This window comes from Eurosta solidaginis, chromosome 5 (assembly GCF_040869045.1).
Source record: "Eurosta solidaginis isolate ZX-2024a chromosome 5, ASM4086904v1, whole genome shotgun sequence".
Taxonomy (NCBI): Eukaryota; Metazoa; Arthropoda; class Insecta; order Diptera; family Tephritidae; genus Eurosta; species Eurosta solidaginis.
Window position 1 is genome coordinate 216,052,150 of NC_090323.1, and position 13,907 is coordinate 216,066,056.

The following is a 13,907-nucleotide window of genomic DNA, read 5'->3' on the forward strand; positions in this document are numbered from 1 at the left end:
ACTCCTCACTAATGAGAATTCCCCGTTCACTTTCTTTATTAGTCCCTGGACTATTTTTCCTCTGGCAAGGACTTTTTTGAACAGACATGACCTAATCCCAATATTTTGTGGTGCTGATAATTTTTTTATAAGGAAGCTTCTATCCATCTCGATTCCTGTATGCAATTAAAAAAACAGTTATACCATGAACCGTACTTCAAACCCTTGGATGTGTAACTATGCAGATGTCAGCAAAAATTGCCTGTCAACATTTTAAAAAAATAATGAAAGGTCATTCATAGAGTGCAACATGGCGTATACGTCATATTTTTGTTTATTTTGCTATTATATGCAACGTACTCTTATACGCCTTTATACATGTGTATGTTGATTAGGCCAGGTCGATTTGTGGAGAGGTAAAAAAATCGCCCATTGCTCTGTGAAAATCGTATTCTTATTAGAAATTAGCGTTTTTACAACCCCCTTTTAAAACCAAGGCATCACTGTGATGCATTTGCATGTCGTAAAATTGCTTGTGTTGTTTTTTTTAAGCCACCACAAGACGCAGCAGGTAGAATTGAAATTGCCCCTACCCAAAAGTTCGACCCAAAGGGGGGACCTCAGAATTCGTGTTAGAGGTATGGTTCCTTCGGCAAAGTTTCTTATTTTGATCCCTAGAATACGATTTTCACAGAGCAATGAGCGATTTTTAAATCGACCAGCCCTAATGTTGATAGAGGCACATATATACATACATTAGACTGGGTCGGTCTCCAATAGATTTAAAACTTATATGAGGGGGTCCAAAATTATATTTTTTAATGCAAGCTTCTTTAACAGAGAGAAGGATTTGGAACGAAAAATTTTACCCTAGTAGAATAATCATTTGATTGTTGGTGTAGATAAAACCCTACAACGAATATGGAAGACAGTTGCGCAAAACGACAGTTTCGCGCTACAGGTTTAGTCACTCACTCCGACCTTTTGCTAATTAGAAGCAGGGATCTTCATACTTGGAAAGGAAGCGAAACCGGCTAGGTCTGGGCACAATACCAGAACGCCGCAATAATCAATTGCTTCTTGACACCCACCGATAACATACTGGAGCTCCAACAAAAGTTTGAGCACATCCCGACAAAAAGATGTAGCTGTACTTATAGCAGGCGGAGCAGTAATCATAGCGTGTGACTTCAACTCGATATCTATTGAATGGGATATGCCAACGATTAACCCAAGTGAAAGTCTGGACATGACGGCTAGGCTGGGACTAACAGTCATAAAATCTGACTCATTAACCAACTTCAGGAGACCACATGTCAACAAGGACCCTTGAGGAATGGTTACAAAATATATTTGGACGAGGATACTGACACCGGAAGAGCTTAAATGAATAAAATAATAAAATCACTCTTTTCACCCCCGAAGTAAGGGAAGATAGTGACTTCCACATAAGCACACTAGAGGGCCCTCCACCATTTCCCTCAATAGAGTTACAATTTGCAACAAGAAGCTTGGAAAATAATAAAACCCCAGGGCCAGATGGCATCGGGGTAAAAATGCAGTTTAACAGGTGTAGCAATGAAGAAAATGTTTATGCCAAATTTCGTTTGTATTGGGAGATTTTTGTTCGATTTATTGCATTAAAAATATTTTGGAAAGAGAACAAAAAATTGGCGGGTCACGCGGGTTAAATATAGTTAAATACTATAGAGTTATTTCAAACTTTGTTATGGTTAGACCTTAAGGAAAAGTGGGCGTGGACTTTAACCGATTTTTACTATCTTCACTCAGTCTATATAATTTGGCAAGGATAGCATCTCTGCATAATTTGAATGTAATACCTATAAAGGCTTTTGATTTGCGGCTTGCTAGAATTCCAAATTTTCTTTTTTTAAATGTGGGTGGTGCCACGCCTATATTCCAAAATTTTTTTAAATTTTTTGTTTGGCGCTATAAAACCAATCCACCTTTCGAATTTCATTAGCTTAGCGTTATTCATTTTCGAATTATCTCACTCCGATTTCAATCTATTCAGGGTCCAGATAACCTCGTATACCGAACTAGGTGAAGATATCTCAATATTTGCCCGAGTTATCGTTAACTGACGGAGAAACGGACAGACGGACGGAAATGGCTTAATAAAATTTTGTTTCGATACTGATGATTTTCATATATGGAAGTCTATATCTATCTCGATTCCTTTATACCTGCGCAACCAACCGTTGAAAATGAGCGTGGCACCGCCTGTCTGCAATAAAATAATTTTTACAAATATTATTAATCTTAAATAAAGCACCGTTAAGCCTATAATAACAAAATTCGAAAGAGAGGTTGCCTTTACTATAAAGAGTGCTTCCAAAAAAAATTTACGAAATCTTAAGCGAAACCACGCCAACTTTTATACAAAAGATTTTTAAATGGTCGTGGATGAATAAAGTAAGCTATATCTTTGCAAAACAATGAGCTTTATATCAATGATTATTCTTTTCCCAATAATATAAATATGGGCATGGCACCGCCCCTTTTGTGACTAAGCAATTTACTATGTTTCGGGCGTCATAACTCGAAAAAATATTAACGGAAGACTGGGTGCATATATTTTCACTATAGCAGGAAATATTTCTAGGAAAAATGGACAAGATCTATAAGGACTACGCCCACATTTATATAAAAGAACTTTAAAAGGGTCGAATATAATAAACTATACTTTTGCGAAAAAAAATTTTATATCAATGGTATTTTACTTTCCTAATGGAATCGTGACAAAAAGTTATAAACTACCAAATTTGTTTGAAAATTGGCGTGGCACTGCCCCTTTTTTGACTATGGCAATTTTCTATGATTTGGGAGGCATAACACGAAGAATAATTAATATCTTAATATACAAAAACACGTGTCACTATGTTTGAGGCCAATGGACTCTTAAACTACAGAACCGATTTTGAATTTGTTTTGCACCCCGTGCGTAGTTTGATCTAGCTTGAAATATAGGATAGGTTATATCTCAGTTGATATTCGCAATATTATTTTATTGTAAATTTTGAGGGGGCCCGCGATCTAGAGGTACTATGACATTTAATTCAGAAGAGTCTTTAGTTGTGTACAGGGTAATTTTCATACCCCTGGGTGACCAGGGTCTCGAGATATAGGCCAAAACGTGGGCCAGTGAATGTCTAGACAGTGTTTATACAATATGGATATTAGTACAGAGCAATATATTATCCAGAGACGGACTGGGACTGGGATTAGGACTAGGACTGGGACTGAGACTCGGAGTGGGACTGGGACTGGGACTGGAATAAAATACATACCACCCTCTGGGACACGCAATAAGGGATGCAGAAGAATGAGAAGAAATTGAGAGAAGAGAAGAGAGAGAAGGAGATTGAGAAAGAGATAGAATGAGACGAAGATGGAGATAGATGAAGCGAAAAAGACGGAGGGAGGAGTGAATAAAAGGATTCGGAAAAAGTGAAGAGGGGGGCAGGGCTGAGTCAGACGGGAAAAGCTTATTAAAATGTATGCAGATAGGCCAAATTTAAGGCAGGACAACGTCTTCCGGGTCTTCTAGTATCACAATAAAAAGAATACATAATTTTTTATATCAGAAAATATTTCTAGTAAAAATATACGAGATCATTTAAGGACCACGCCCACTTTTATATAAAAGATCCTTAAAAGGGTCGCAGATTAGAATAATAAGCTATATCCTAGCAAAAAATAGTTTTAGAAATGAACTGTACAATCGAAACTCACGCTGGGTATAAAATGTTCCATTACACCTAGACTTAGACACCCTTACGTATTTTATTATATTATATGGTATTTGGTATTTATAAATAAACTTATTAAATGCTTTCTGTAGCACTTTTCGCTAGCTTTCAATTAACATTAGCGACGCCCAATTAAAATGGTGTTTTACAAAATGTTTCATATTATTATTATTATTTTTTTTTTTAAATCGTAACTATACATTTTTTAGCTAAAATTTAAGCAAATTTGTTTTCCTTTTCTATGATAAAAACATACAAATATGTAAATAAAAAATAAATACATATACATTAGGGCGGGTCAAGTTGTATGGGGGAAAAAAACTTCAGGTGCACATCCAGTTTCTGAATCTATGGGTCATACTGAGTGATATTGCCTATGGGACCATAGGTCTGAAATGAATTTCGAGCCCCTCTAATTTTGTTAGAAAATATTTTTTTTTTAGAAATTTGTATTTTTTATTTTTGTTAGAAAATATTTTGAGCTATTTAAAAATTGAATTTGCAATATAGAAAAGTAAAATATTCGTCGATTTTTGCAACAAATTCGTCGATTTTCCCCAAAAAGAAGCGATAAAATGCCAAAAATAGTAGGAAAGCGCCCTATAGCGACGAATATTTTACTTTTCCATATTGCAAATTCGATTTTTAAATATCCCAATATATTTTCTAACAAAAATAATAATAAAAATTTCTATAAAAAAATATTATCTAACAAAATTAGGGAGGCCCGGAATTCATTTCAGACCTATGGTCATGGGCAATATTACTCAGTATGGCCCATAGATTCAGAAACTGGATATGCCTTTTGAACAATAAATTTGGCCCACCCTAATATACATACATATACATACATATGTATTATTACGGAATAAGGGCATGTTTTTTATTATATTTTTTCTATAACATTATTTTTTTTTTTTCAAAAAGCGCGGTATTAATATTTGTGTATTCGTTGAAAAAGATGCTTACTCTCTAACCTTTCTGATGGTATGCATATCATTATGAAACGGAAGCATCGGAAATATGGTACACTTGAGAAATTCTCCGCCACATGGGAAATCGGAAATAGAGGGTGCCTTTCAAATTTAGTACTAGAAATCATGTCTTGGACAGTACATCTACTACATATTGAGGCGAATTTTCACATCACTAAATAAATGCACAACAACAAAAACATTAAAGCAAGCCACATAAACACATTAATCATCATTTAACCACATACATACAAGGCAAGGAAGAGATAACTCACACACAGATGTAGTCACCAGCCGAATTAGTACTCACGCATACACTCGCATATCGCTATACACTGAAAGAAAAATACTGTTAAAATCAACCGAAATTTCTGTCAATTTTATCCATCGCAACAAGATGTTGAATCAACTGCGCACAAATCATTGATTCGTAATTAACCGTTTTAGTAGTCAAATGAACAAAAAAAGTTGTTGCGACAGCTTTGTACGAAAGTACCTATGTTGCCATATACATAAATATTTACGCACTTCCAACCGAACTTCAATTGGGCGTACATCAAATATGCTGGCACACATTAAACATTATACACTTTATTATTTTGTTTTATTAAACGCACTTTCACAAAATTTTATATTTTAAAATTTATTTAATTTATAGTTTTGAACTTCGCTTTGCAAATAGGAATGAAAATAGTAGTCACACAACTGATTCTCAATTCTTTCAGTTGCAGCTCAGCTCATTCTCAATTTCTTCTCTCGTATGTAGTTGCCACACTTGATTGTTTCGAACAAAACTTGTAGTATAGATGTTTGACATAACATTTTAAATAGAGAACTTGTAAGTTATAGAAAAGTAAATAATCAAATAGCAGGAAGGTAATTCACCACTGGAGTAACTTTACATGTAATTTGGCAGGTATAATTTACGTAACACTTTAAGTTGAAACGATTCCAAAACAACTCAAACTTTTATGTTGTCGGAAACATCAACAAGCAAGCATACCTAAAGCGTACTGATGATGAAGGCTTAGCACCCTTCGAAATGGATCTATCTGCGCAGCTATGGCAGGTTGTCTGAAACATTTTCTACTTACTATTCCAAAAACAAAATACAATTTTTCAAATTTAGAAAAATTAAAAAATAACAATAATTATCATTTGAAAAAAAAAAATTATTGTTCTGGCCTTGAGCTCGATTCGAACCTTGAATGATTTATCAATAGGCCGATAAAAACAAAAACAATTGTCATTAAAAAGGATGTTTTTTATTATCTTATTAAATTCGTTCACGTGAGTGAAAATTCGTTAAAACTTGAACAAAATGTTACTAACTTTGGAAAAATCCTGTTCTTTCAAACAAAACTTTTGCAACAAGAGGGCGCAATTTTGCATTTCGCTTGGAGGAGAAGTAGCAAAATTGTACCCGATAAATACGTGTCCCGGTATCTCATAATTTTTTGCACAGTAAATTCAAAAAAGGGTTTTTCGTTCTGTATTGATAACTGAAAAAATAGTTTTTTGTTGTTCTCTCATTTTGTGTGTTTTTCGATTTGTTGGTTTTCTTTTTTTATGTTTTTTTTTTTTAACACGTGGCACCAGCGTCATAACTACAAAGTAGAGAGCGCAGTGAGGGTAAAATCTCTTTGAAATTTGCTCATGTCTTGATAGTTGATCGCTGTTGATATGACGAGTGAGATTAGTTGTGTTAACAGAAAAATCACTTAGATTGATTAGGAATATGTCTATTTTACAGAATTTTGTTAACTTAAGAGCAACAATTCCTCTTCTGTTGAAATGACTAAACTAATTTGTTCGCTTGACAAAGAACTCGGTCGAATAAACCATAATTCGATCAATTTCACCGAATCTTCGTTAAGTCAAGAACAACAGAACCGATTTGTTGATCTTACTAGCACCATTTCTTTCAGCATAAGATAGACATAAACTACAAATATACATGTATATAGCTAATAAACAAGCAAGAGATACAATTGTTCTGGAATACGGTTTGGCGAAATGACTGGACCTTCGGAAAAATGGATGAACGAGAAATCTTACTTACTTACTTACTTAATTGGCGCTTAACCGTCTAAACGGTTATGGCCGTCCAACAAGGCGCGCCAGTCGCTCCTTCGCTCCGCCAACCGGCGCCAATTGGTCACACCAAGGGAGTTTAAATCGTTTTCCACCTGGTCCTTCCAACGGAGTGGGGGCCGCCCTCTACCTCTGCTTCCATAGGCGGGTTCCGATAGAAACACTTTCTTGGCCGGAGCATCATCTTTCATTCGCATAACATGGCCTAGCCAGCGCAGCCGCTGCGTTTTAATTCGCTGGACTATGTTGATGTCTGCGTATAGCTCGTACAGCTCATCATTAAATCTTCTTCGGTACTCGCCATCGCCAACGCGTAGAGGTCCATAAATCTTTCGAAGAACTTTTCTCTCGAACACTCCCAAAGCCGCTTCATCTGCTGTTGTCATGGTCCATGCTTCTGCCCCATATAGCAGGACGGGTACGATAAGTGACTTGTAGAGTATGATTTTCGTTCGCCGAGAGAGGACTTTACTTTTAAATTGCCTACCTAGTCCAAAGTAGCACTTATTGGCAAGATTGATTCTTCGCTGGATTTCTGTGCTGATGTTGTTGCTAGTGTTGATGCTGGTTCCCAAATAAACGAAGTCTTTTACTATTTCGAAATTATGGCTGCCAACAGTAGCGTGGTTGCCAAGGCGCATATGCGCTGACTCTTTACTCCATGACAGCAGGTACTTCGTTTTGACCTAATTCACCATCAAACCCATCTTTACCGCTTCTTTTTCCAGCTTGGAGTAAGCAGAACTAACAGCGCGGGTGTTTAGGCCGATGATATCAATGTCATCAGCATATGCCAGTAGTTGCACGCTTTTATAGTATATTTTTCCAGTGCGGTTAAGTTCTGCAGCTAGTATAATTTTCTCCAGCATCAAATTAAAGAAATCGCACGATAGGGGGTCACCCTGTCTGAAACCTCGTTTAGTTTCGAACGGCTCGGAGAGGTCCTTCCCAATTCTGACTGAGCTGATGGTGTTGCTCAACGTCATTTTGCACAGCCGTATAAGTTTTGCGGGGAAACCAAATTCAGACATAGCGGCATATAGGCAGCTCCTTTTCGTGCTGTCGAAGGCGGCTTTAAAGTCGACGAAGAGGTGATGTGTGTCGATTCTCTTTTCACGGGTTTTTTCCAAGATTTGGCGCATTGTGAAAATCTGGTCGATGGTAGATTTACCAGGTCTGAAGCCGCACTGATAAGGTCCAATCAGCCGGTTCACGGTGGGCTTCAATCTTTCGCACAATACACTTGAAAGGACCTTATATGCGATATTAAGAAGGCTGATTCCACGATAGTTGGTGCATTTTGCAGTATCCCCCTTCTTGTGGACTGAGCAAAGAACACCTAGATTCCAACCGTCGGGCATGCTTTCGTCCGCCCATATTTTGCTAAGAAGCCGCTGCATGCGCCTTACAACTCCTCGCCGCTGAACTTGAATAGCTCCGCAGGCAATCCATCAGCGCCCACGGCCTTGTTGTTTTTCAATCTGGTTATTGCTATTCTAACTTCGTCATAATCGGGCGGGGGGACATATATTCCATCATCATCGATTGCGGGATCGGGTTCTTCATCTCTGCGCGGTGAATTGCTGCCTCCATTTAGTAGAGCAGAGAAGTGTTCCCTCCATAATCTAAGCACTCCATAATCTAAGCATAATCTAAGCACTCTCTGAACGAGAAATCAGAGAGTATAAAATCAGCGCCAGCTGAGGCATGTCTAATCAGTTTGATTTAAACACGCTATTAGTTGCGAAGTGAAGTATAATTGTAAAGTATAACTGTACTACACTCAAATTTGTCTAATAAGGACCATTTTGCAATACAGAATATTGAAATGATTTATTCAACAGTTTAGCGATTCGAACGTTAGCAGATGGTGTATAATAACAAGGATTTCCCAAAATTCTTTACAATATCTACATATACCAAAAGCAAAAAGGGTTTCTATGCTCACCCTAATTTACATATGTGTACATTGTACCAATATCAAGAACATTTGTATATACATAAATTCTGTTATAAGCAACACAAAATAATAACAACACACATATATATGTGAACATATTGAAAGTACAACAACAATATACGACCTGTAACAGCAACAACACCAACAACTACAATTTGGAAAATGTAACGAACAGAAAGTGGCTTTTTTAAACACCAATAACTGTGTTAAGCTTTAAAGGCATACAATGCCACATAATACATACATACGCTAACGTCTGTACATACATGCATACATAATAAATTTTTTATAAAAGCATAAACTCATTCAGCTACCAAAGTTGTAAAAATTGTAGTAAAATAGCACATTTAAACGCATTTAAATCAGATAATCAAAACACATGCTGCCTGAGAAGCGTGTAATGTACATGTTCTTGTTACAAAAACAATTTAGGATATTTACTCGAACACTGCTGGTACGTTTTTTAAAGCACTATAAAATTTTGACAAGTGAAAATCAATTTAAATCTTCGAGAAATACTCAGAATCTAAAATAAACCAGCTAGAGTAAGCCTGTCGAAGCACTGCGCTTAGAACTGGTACAGGATGTCTTCTAATGATATAAGAACATCATTTACATAAGACGGAAATACTTATTAGGAGAGAAAGGAAATGATTAGCAAGCAGTTTTTGTTAAATTACGAGAAACCTCCAAGTATGGATATGGTGAAATCTCCGCAAGGACTACCACGAGATCCGATACACAGGTGCACAACCTCGATCTGGAAACTGCAGTAGATTTAACTCTCTCCTATCTTGAATCAACCCCAACCTATGCAGTATATGTCCTGCGAATAACGTGTCCCTACATGACACCAACTATCTTTTCAATTGTAATGTAGAACCAACGCGTATATAATTTCAGAGTTGTTGTTGTTGTTGTAGCGATAAGGATACACTCCGAAGATTTTGGTGAGTGCTATCGATGTTGATGATCCTTTGCCGGATGCAGATCTGGTACGTTCCCGTAACAAGCACCATTAAGCACCAGCCCCACCATCTTGGGAACGATTTAGTATGACCCCATGAAACCTTCAAGGCCATCCCGCCCTCCTACCCCCTAGATCCATCAGAAAGTTGTGGTCGCTAGAGCCATATTTAATCTGAGTCTACGCAGTTCCCTTTGTAGGTGACCACTCAGCCGCTAAAAAACAGCCACTGCTTAAAAGTATGCTCATAAATAACTATGCGCCTATCGCTCCGACTCTACTACTGGTATGTGAACCATCAAATCATTTCTGCGTTAGTAATGCCGCTATTAAAGTGGTTCTACTCGCTTTTATACACCCCTTAGTTATTTCCGTTCCGATAATACCCGTGGGTTAATGTGTTCTTTGAGCGCTTCTTTTGTTCGGCTACTCCCACAAGGATTTACCTAAATGTGATTAGTTACGAATCATTCCACCGTAAGAGTAACCTCTGACAGCGTCCCTTGGACTACTTCATCAATCGCATACGCATCAGCCAAGCCATCTGCTTGACAGCATCTTGGCATGAAAAGCTCTTGCCTTCCTTGACACCTCAAGCTACGTGTGTGTCTTCGATCTAAGAACACAAACCGTAAATATTATTTTACGGCCAGATAACGGTTATGGTATGCTTTCGGTCAGGATTAGGAGTTTGATACGGACACGGTAACAGTCATGATTATGTTTACTGGTATAGTTGAGGTTAAGGCTAAAGCTGCGGCTAAGGTTCTGGCCGAGGCTAAGATCACAGTGATGATCATAGTTACGGTTTTGCCACTAATTGTAAAATGGCTGATTTACACATCAAATATCTTGTTACCCAGGACTTTGTCATGTGTAGCCAGAACGCAAGCATATGATCAGCGTTAGAGCAAGTATAATGTGTGAAAATTGTATGACGTATGGGGAAATACAGAACGTAAATCCATGGTTAGTGTTGGCAAAATGTGTGTAATTATTGGAAGGAAAAGAAAGCAAAGGAAAATAGAAGCCAAAAGGGGAGCAAAGAAAGCACAGACGAAAAACCAAACTCAATCCGAAACCGGATGTGTGTTATCGATTTGTTAGCGGTTTGCTATTAGTAGAAATCGTTATCGATAAGTTATCCTTTTGTTATCAGCGGGTTAAGAGCGTGTTGTTCATTTCTCTTAAGCGAGTTGTCAGTTTGTTATCCATTTATTATCGATGGGGTACTGACGAGTTATCGATTTTTTAGTTAAGTTTTATAAACTTTTAATCGATAGCAAGCATTATCGATGAGTTATGCCTTTTTCATCGTTGGGTTATAGATGTGTCAAACAAAAAATATCGATTTGGAATCCGAGTTTGTTATGGAAGTGTGTTTGATGTGTCATCGAATCGAAATCGGGTTTTTATCGAATTGTGATCTGTTTGTTATCGATAACAACGTTTTCAGCATCTCACTAATTTGTACTCAGCCAGACACACTCCGGTATTTAGTTTAATTTTCAGTGTCTCATACAAGGAAAAACAAACTTCAGTTTCTTTTTGCCCCAACCTAATGTATAATTTTGCAATACACATTCTCAGTAGAACAATGGCAGCTCCATTTCCAACGATTTGATTATATTAGTTAGAAGCTTTCACTTCTTAGTTTTTCCTGTCATCCTTGTTAGAGAGACAGCGCGTCCTACGTAAAAACCATTTCATGCCAACACAACCATCCAACAAGACAGTTAATTGATTTCTGCGCATCAACTTAAACTCTAACATCGGCTTCCTCTTCTGCTTCGGTGGTTGCATACGGAAATTGCTAATATGCTTTAGAGAATTTAGCTTAATATTTAATTGCATTACATAATTGAGTGTTCGTAAGTAAGTAGGTACGTTCGTAAATAAAATGCGGAAAGACATATATTCAGCCAAGGGAAAATTAGAAGAAAATATTATTCTATAATAAGTTTGCCTTGACAAAACACCATAAGTGTGGCAATAAATTGAGTTATCCAAATTTAGACCATGATGTCAAATTTCTAACTGTTTTTGGAGTTTTTAATAAGAACGTCCTTGAACTGAAAAATCAGTAGTGGGAGGAAGGTTTTGGCATGTTTGTTGGGATTGTAAGGCACTGAAAAAATTCAGTTGTGGCATCATAAACAGAAAGCTCAAGATGACAAGTTAGAAACGCGCAAAAAGAGAATTTAGGTTTCGCCAAATTTCAACATGCCATTGGTGCGAATTTTAAGAGTTATATATTATTTTGCTTCTTTTATCGTTTTAATCGCTCAACTGTCGATTAAATAACTCAAGCACTTAGCATAATAAAATGTTCTTTATTTACAACACTACTACGGTAGTAACATTTCACTATTAAATTACTCGCGTACTTCACTTATTACTTACTTACTTACTTAATTGTCGTTTAACCGTTTAAACGGATATGGCCGTCCAACAACACGCGCCAGTCGCATCTCCTCTATGCCATCCGGAGCCAAGTCCTTCCAGCTTTGGCAATATTTGTGTATATGCCTGAATAATATACGCCTTTTTTATTGCTATATACACGAATGTGTGTCTGTTTTCTTTTTCATCTGTTTCCCTTGCTGTTGTTCTCGTCCTTAATTTATTACTAGCGGCATAGTGACATATCAAAACTGTTAATATTGTCCCCACTATCATAAAAACTTTTGAAGTTACCATTTGCTCAATTTTTTAATTTATTCATCATTTTACAAGTTTAATAAATGTTATAGTATTCATTAAAGAATTATCCCATTGTTAATGAATTGTACCACTGAAAGAAAGAGTGCTCAGTTCAGGTGAGTTCCTTAGGGACCGACCAGTTCATCCTAGCTATTGCATACCTAGGCAAATTCCCTCATAATTTGTGCGACCCAGGTATTATTTCGAGAGGTTTCCTTGTAGGTCTCCTAAACGGATTCTGTCCGACAAAACGAAACTTGTCTTTGACACACTAAACGGTGTGCGCCTTAATAAGCCAAAGCCCTTGGTGCAATTTTGGACAATGAAAGCGTACCTTGTATAATACTCGCGTGAAAGAGCCATTGAGAAAAATAGTAGCGACGATGGACTTACACCACGCTTATTGAGTAAATATTTCAAGGCGTCAAATCTGAGTTCGCTGGGAAAAGCGCACAGATTAAGTACCATCAGCAAAAGTAGTGATCTAATGATATCAAGCAAAGCTCTTCAGATCATACTTGATATGATACCCTTGGATCTAGCAGTATATGGAGCAGCGGTCAGGTCAGCCCTGCGTTTTAGAGAGTCTAAACGACTTCAAGCTCTAAAACCATAGGCTACTCTACCATACTAAACAACTATGGTTTTCTTCCTCAAATCACATACTGCTTTCCGACCACATGTTGCGGACAGAAACTTTATGGCAAACTCTTTCAGCAGAGATGATTGGTTGGAGTAGTTTCGATGCTTTGCTGCTGACGGCAGAATTTCCATATATACCAACGGCTCAAAACTAAAAGCAAGAGTTGGAAGGGAGGTCTATTCAAAGGTCCAAGGCCTCCATTTACCCATTATGCTATCTCGTTATTGTAGCGTCTTCGAGGCAGAAGTATCAGCTATCAAAGAAGCCAAGTTTTGGACAAGCAAACACACTATCGGCAGGAAAATCTTAATTTTCAGCGACATTCAAGCGGCTATCAAGGCCCTTGGTTTTAACTCATTTTATTCTGAACTTGGAATAAGCCCTTGCCGATATCTTCAGAAGATGACGGAACAGAACCGTGTACACCTCGCACAGGTCCTGAGTACAAAAAGAACCTTCCTGGCAAAGAACACCTAGGTTACACCTTGCCACATACTAATACTTAAAAAGTGCATCTTTCGTCAAGCCAAAGATGGTTGGCTACAAAACCTAGGGTTTCACTAATCCAGACAATTCTGGCCAAGATTGAGTTTTTAGAAATCCCGTAACGCTTACACTTTAGGTTGTACTGGCCGTTCAAAAAATCCCTACATAGACTGATTATGTCCAAAGTGTTGTCTGTTGACCAAACGTGAAACCGCCAATTAGGTACCAGGAATTACGTTATAAAATAACTTCGTCCGTTTGGACAACACGATAAGTTTTCTAGGAACTAGCTTTATAGTTGTCTCGAGACAGCTCTGCCGCCACATCT

At 37.4% G+C, this 13,907-nt stretch overlaps 1 protein-coding gene across 3 annotated transcripts in view; it reads left to right on the top strand.

The window, feature by feature from the left end:
- The window catches only part of Ac78C (adenylyl cyclase 78C), a 202,605-nt gene that overhangs the window by 18,726 nt on the left and 169,972 nt on the right, over positions 1-13,907 (top strand). The gene's annotated exons all lie outside the window — the stretch shown is intronic.